Below are 6963 nucleotides of genomic sequence, written 5' to 3'. Positions count from 1 at the left end.
AAGACGGAGAGCGGTAAAGAAAATTGAAAAAAAAAAAAATCAAATCGCACCATCTCTGTAATAGGTGAATGCCTCTTTTTCCCCGGAAGTTGTCGGAATTATTCGTAATAAGATATTGGCTACAATTGAAAAGGTCTTATCGATAAAATTTCCATTTATCCCACCAGATCTAGGCATCGGTAACAACCCCATTCTATAATTTCTTTTAATTACCTCTCGTGAGAAAATGATCCCACAAACAAAGGAATTGCATAGTACGAAATAACATAAAAACGGATTCATTAAAAAATCCCACTCGATATTAAAATTGTTTCTTTTTGATTTCACAGGAATCAATAAAAGAGAAGAAATATTTCAATCCGGTTAAATTTCATCCAAATGTAGTAGGATCAGAATGAAGAGAACTATTCTGATTTCAGCGAAGTTGAAGAAAAAAAGAATTTTATTTATCTGACTGGGGTAATTCTAGAAGTTTTTTGATTGAATTATGATACAAAAAAGAGCAAAAAGAATCGAATAATCATTCTATGATTCATAACTTGTGACTAGATATATGTATGGGATAAACAGTTGTTGGTGAAAAATCGAAAACTGTAAAAGTCGAATTTTTAGAAAAAAGGAATCATAGTTTAAAAAACTAAATAGAATCATGAGCTAAAAGTATCCATTAAACATAGTTAAAAAAAAAATTATTTGTATAGTTAGAATTGGTTGGACGTGCCTATCAAAAAAAAAAATTGAATATTAATGACTCACTATTAACTCGGTTTCTGGGCCATAATCATTCTGTAGGAGAGATGGCCGAGTGGTTGAAGGCGTAGCATTGGAACTGCTATGTAGGCTTTTGTTTACCGAGGGTTCGAATCCCTCTCTTTCCGTACTAATTCAACAATGTTACTGACCACAATGTATCAAATCAAATAACAATCGATACTATTATTCCAACGGTTAGACCTTTATGGATTCTTTATTTCGAATTTTTGTGGTACGGAAACGAAAAGACTGGAAAGAATGCACAAGAGATGAAAATCCCCCTACCGATCAATGATAGATGAATGATAGAAAAATTTCCGGATCAAAACCTTACTTTCCTTCGGTCTCTTTACTTAGACTTCGGCGAAGGGGAGGACGAAATTGTCCGAACCCTTGTTTTTTAGTTAGGTTTAAGTCTGACGAGAATAATATTCTACAACGAGCAATTCATTTATTTTTAAACTGACCCATTTACTATCTATTATTTGATTGACTAATCCTTTATATTGCAATGGCTGAAGAGTCAAATGTTTTGGCAATTCCTGAGGGGGGGATGAATCAAGATAATTTTGAATCAGTGTTCTCGATTTTTTTTCATCTTTTGCTGTAATAATATCTCGGGGTTTGCACCGATAACTTGGTATATCCACTATAGAACCATTAACTAAAATATGTCTATGATTAACTAATTGTCGGGCTTGAGGAATAGTCGAAGCCATACCCAATCGAAAAAGGATGTTATCCAAACGCATTTCAAGTAATTGTAGTAAAACTTGACCCGTTGATCCTTTGGCTTTTCCGGCGATACGAACGTATTTAAGTAATTGTCGTTCTGTAAGACCATAATGAAAACGCAATTTTTGTTTTTCTTCTAAACGAATACGATATTGAGATTTTTTTACCGGAACGCGATTGGTTTTTAAGATCGTTTCCGGTTTTGGGCCTTTTACTAGTTAGTCCCGGTAAAGCCCCCAGACGGCGTATTTTTTTGAAACGAGGCCCTCTGTAACGCGACATAAAGACTCCTTATTTTATTTTATTTAAATTTCATAAACATTTTATTTTATTTAAATTTCATAAACTTAAATGAAAACTAAATGATAAATATTATAAATGAAGTGAAATCCAGTAAAGTATTGTACTACAAAACAAAGAATAATTAGATAACTTGGATCAATATCCGGATCCTATTGTATATGTAAATGATATAAAAAAGTAAGAGTTCCTTTCTTGATTTGTTCTACAGAAATAGAACCCCTCCTTTAGTCATAAAGGTAAGTAAGTTCCTACGACATCATAGATCGGTGACCTTTGAAAAAGGGTAAGAAGTCGTTTCTTTATTTATTTGATTTATCAATTATGTCAAAAATAAAATCAATAGAGAAAAGCCGGCTATCGGAATCGAACCGATGACCATCGCATTACAAATGCGATGCTCTAACCTCTGAGCTAAGCGGGCTCACATAACAGAAATGTTACATGCATAGTAATTTACTAAATTACTGGGATCTTAGCTATTCCTAATTAATATGAATATAGAATCTAATTTCATTTCAAATAAATATTCAATATTGGAATTGTTCTATTATAGAACATAATAATTAATATAACGATTAATAGAATATAGCGATAGAAAATTTTGATCTATTTATCAAATGGATGTGTATCAATAATTAATGTGTTAATCTTAATTGCATTTAATGCAATTGAGATGATAATGAAGCGTTTCTATGTTTTCATTCTGAAAGGTGGAAGATAAGACGAACAAGGGAATCGACCGTTTAAGTATTAAATTTTTTACTAAAAAAATAATAGAAAGAGGGGCAAATATATATGTTCATATATCTATCTATATTGATATATATTGAATTGCAGATACAGAAATGATAGAATCATTTTGGATCGGAACAAATATGGGTCTCCGATAGAGAAGAGAGAGATGAAAGAAGATAGACAAGAAATCCAATAGGAGGAAACACTTTTCAATAGAGGAATCGGTATTCTAATGACTTGAGTGGTTCCAGTATAATACAAATGAAAGAAAACGGGGAAGGACATCATAATGCGATACTAATCTTAAAAGAGGGGGATATGGCGAAATCGGTAGACGCTACGGACTTAATTAGATTGAGCCTTGGTATGGAAACCTACTAAGTGATAACTTTCAAATTCAGAGAAACCCTGGAATTAAAAATGGGCAATCCTGAGCCAAATCCTTTTTTCCGAAAAAAAAAGGGTAGGTGCAGAGACTCAATGGAAGCTGTTCTAACAAATGGAGTTGACGACGTTGCGTTAGTAAAGGAATGAATCCTTCCATCGAAACTCCAGAAACGATGAAAGATAAACGTATTACGTACTGAAATACTATATTGATTAATGACAACTCGAATCTCTATTTTTTATATTTCTATAATTTTTTATATTTATATTTATATATATATATAAAATTATATATAAAAATGAACGAATTGTTATGAATCGATTCCAAGATCTACAAGTTGAAAAAATAATCGAATATTCATTGATCAAATCATTTACTCCATCATAGTCTGATAGATCTTTTGAAGAATTGATTAATCAGATCGAATAGAATAAAGATAGAGTCCCATTCTACATGTCAATAACGACAAAAATGAAATTTATAGTAAGAGGAAAATCCGTCGACTTTTAAAATCGTGAGGGTTCAAGTCCCTCTATCCCCAAAACCCTAAAAAGGCCCGTTGGCCTCTTTAATTATTTATCCGTTCATTAGCAATTCAGACTTTGTTATGTTTCTCATTCATTCGACTCTTTCACAAGCGTATTTGAGCGGAAATTTGATTTCTTATCACAAGGCTTGTGGTATATATTCTATATGATAGACGTACAAACGAACATCCTTGCGCAAGTAATCTGTGAAATTTGAATGATTAACTGTCTACTGTACTGAAACTTCGAAAGGCTTATCCAAGCCCTGAAATTTCGTATATCTTCAAAAAGAAGACTTTGGAATACCTTTTTTCTTATTTACAATTGACATAGACCAAAGTCATCTATTAAAATAAGGATAATGTGTCGGAAATGGCCGGGATAGCTCAGTTGGTAGAGCAGAGGACTGAAAATCCTCGTGTCACCAGTTCAAATCTGGTTCTTGGCACATCATGAATTTGTATGAGTATCTATTCTACGGATTCATTAATAATATAGATCATGAAAAATACTGATACATGATGATGTCTGGAAATCTACCCTTTAACTAAACTATATATATTTTTTACTCTATTTATAGATGTCGAAAATAGACAAGTAAAGATAAAGAGGATATTTATAGAAATATGTAAAGGATGTATATAGATATGTAAAAGAAAAGAATTTTCTTTTGTTTCCTCTTCTTTTTTATTTGTTCATACTCTGTCTCCTGGCGTTCAATTCCTATTTTATACATATTTGAAAGTTTCAATTAGTTCCTTATAAGACCCAAAAGTCTAGTCTAGGGGAGTTGAAAGGCGGGAATGGCCAAGATTCATCTCAGATACAGTACAAATAGAATCCGATTCTCTTTTCATATTATATTTCTTCATTTCACCCTATGTGACTTTTTAAAGCACATCTATAAGTCATATGCGTGATACATAGTTCATAATGCAGAACTCATTTAGTTCATCCTATTAGCTTGTGGCTCATCCAAAATAAGTATCTTACAAATTGGATAATCTCACCAAATCTCTAATTGTATTTTTTTTAATCAATAATAATAAGATGAATGAGACTTCAATTACTATGCTATATCTATAAGAGAACGTAAAAATGTATTTGAATATCTTGAGTTGTCGAAGTGAAGATTAGTTTCGTATTATTTAATGAGCATCTTGTATTTCATAAAAATTGGGGGCAATATAATCCTTACGTAAGGGCCATCCTACCCAACTTTCAGGCATTAAGATACGCTTTAGACGTGGATGATTATCATAAGAAATTCCCAACATATCATAAGATTCCCTTTCTGGAAAATCCGCACTTTTCCAAACCCAGAAAACAGACGGAATTTTAGGATTTATCCTTGCGGCAAATACTTTTATGCATACCTCTTCCGGTTGATCTATACCATACTCGATTCTCGTAAGATGATACACACTAGCTAACAGTCCGCCTGGTGCTACATCATAAGCACATTGGGAACGTAGATAATTGTAACCATATACATATAAAATGACTGCAATGGAATGCCATTCCTCGGGCTTTATTTGTAAAGTCTCTATTCCTTGGTAATCGAAACCCAAAGATCTATGAACCAGTCCATGTTTGACTAGCCAAGAAGACAAATTACCCTGCATCTTCTCCCCCCCCCCATTTTTTTATTTTTATTTGTATAAGTATTTCCCATTTACAATGAAAAATTGATGAAGATTCACTCGTTCTTTGCTTTGTTATTCTGTACAAAAAAAGTATACGGCCTAATTTACTAATTCGTAGGAAGAGACTGCACTTTTGTATTTGAAAAAAGTTTCAGGAGGGATGATCTCTGAAGTAGATGATGGTTGATAGAGTAATCCTTGATCGTAATTTCCAGTATTAGTACTTGGGCCAACATGAAATTTGTGATTGGTAGTAAAACACCGATTTTCCTCTTGAGACTTAATTCGATCTTCATAGATTTCTCGAGATATTTTCTTACGAAGTTTTGTTATAGCATCTATAACAGCCTCGGGTTTAGGCGGACAACCCGGCAAATACACATCGACAGGAATTAACTTATCGACTCCCCGAACAGTACTATAAGAATCGGTACTGAACATCCCTCCTGTAATTGTACATGCTCCCATAGCAATAACATATTTTGGTTCAGGCATTTGCTCATATAATCTTACTAAAGAAGGAGCCATTTTCATTGTTACCGTACCCGCTGTTAAAATTAAGTCTGCCTGTCTAGGACTAGATCTTGGTACCAGTCCATAACGATCAAAGTCGAATCGTGAACCTATTAATGAAGCGAATTCAATGAAGCAACAACTGGTACCATAGAGAAGCGGCCATAAACTGGAGAGTCTTGACCAATTTGAAAGATCATTTGATGTAGTTGAAATAACTGAAGTTTGGGTTGTTCGATCAAGTAAGGGAAACTCGATGGAATTCATAACTGTCTCAATGTTTTTTTTAATTGTCTGAATATTCAAAAACTAAGACCATTCCAATGCTCCTTTTCGCCATGCATAAACTAAACCGACAATTAGGATAAGCACGAAAATTAAAGCTTCTATAAAGACGGATACCCCTAATACATCAAAACTCATTGCCCACGGATAAAGAAAAACTGTTTCAACATCAAAAACAACAAAAACTAGAGCAAACATATAATAACGGATTCTAAATTGTACCCAAGCATCGCCCATTGGTTCTATTCCCGATTCATAACTCGAAAGTTTCTCTGGCTCTTTGCTAAGAGGGGCTAAAACTCCAGAAATTAGAAATGCCAAAATAGGAATAAGACTTGATATTATTAGAAATACCCAGAAAATATCATATTCGTAAAGCAGAAACATAAACGTACTCCTATCAATGTGGAAAATATACCGGATTAGTCGATCGGTACATGTCTCGTTTGAAGATTCATCCACTATAATCCTATTTATATAATATCTATTATATCCATAATAAATATATATTAAATATTATATATTTATATAGAGAGGATACATATAGTCGGAATTTCCATTTAGGAACTTTTAGTGATTGAAGAAGGAAAGAGAAGACGACTACTTTAGTTTTGTGCTTTACTAGATAAGGTATACCAACAGAAAAGCCTATTTGAGAATGTTTACAATGAAAGTTACCAAAGATCTTCGTTTCTCAAACTCTAGCTTGTCCACAAATAAAATACAGTAAGTCGTTCCTAGATCCATGTGATTTACTAGTGCATTCGATTTGCATTGGGTTATGGTGGAGTTTTTAACCGGTTTCATGTCATGATTTTGACTCCAAAAATTTACTAGAATTGGGTAGGTATCCCAAAGAAAAGAAGTATTACTAATTTCTTGATTTTGTATGGGAAAATAGGAAAATTTTCATATGTAATTCATCTACAAAGATAAGACATTAATGATGAACCAAATCAAGTGGCCAATTACAAACAATACAAACAATAATGAGGAAAGGAAAACGATTCTATTTTTGAATTATTAATAATATAGGGCTATACGGACTCGAACCGTAGACCTTCTCGGTAAAACAGAT

General features: G+C 33.0%; 3 non-coding genes across 3 annotated transcripts; 2 read left to right on the top strand and 1 right to left on the bottom strand.

Moving 5' to 3' along the window:
* The first annotated feature begins 791 nt into the window (after positions 1 to 791).
* TRNAS-GGA (transfer RNA serine (anticodon GGA)) lies at positions 792 to 878 on the top strand. The gene has a single exon. It is a non-coding gene; the product is annotated as a tRNA-Ser (tRNA).
* A 1261-nt stretch (positions 879 to 2139) lies between these two features.
* Positions 2140 to 2212, bottom strand: TRNAT-UGU (transfer RNA threonine (anticodon UGU)). Its single transcript has one exon. It is a non-coding gene; the product is annotated as a tRNA-Thr (tRNA).
* Positions 2213 to 3816: 1604 nt separating this feature from the next.
* Positions 3817 to 3889, top strand: TRNAF-GAA (transfer RNA phenylalanine (anticodon GAA)). The gene has a single exon. It is a non-coding gene; the product is annotated as a tRNA-Phe (tRNA).
* Positions 3890 to 6963: the final 3074 nt, after the last annotated feature.

The sequence above is a fragment of the Cucumis melo genome, unplaced genomic scaffold, assembly GCF_025177605.1.
Source record: "Cucumis melo cultivar AY unplaced genomic scaffold, USDA_Cmelo_AY_1.0 utg001772l, whole genome shotgun sequence".
Classification (NCBI taxonomy): domain Eukaryota; kingdom Viridiplantae; phylum Streptophyta; class Magnoliopsida; order Cucurbitales; family Cucurbitaceae; genus Cucumis; species Cucumis melo.
The sequence above is the reverse complement of the archived record's forward strand: the minus strand, read 5'-3'. Positions and strand labels throughout refer to the sequence as shown.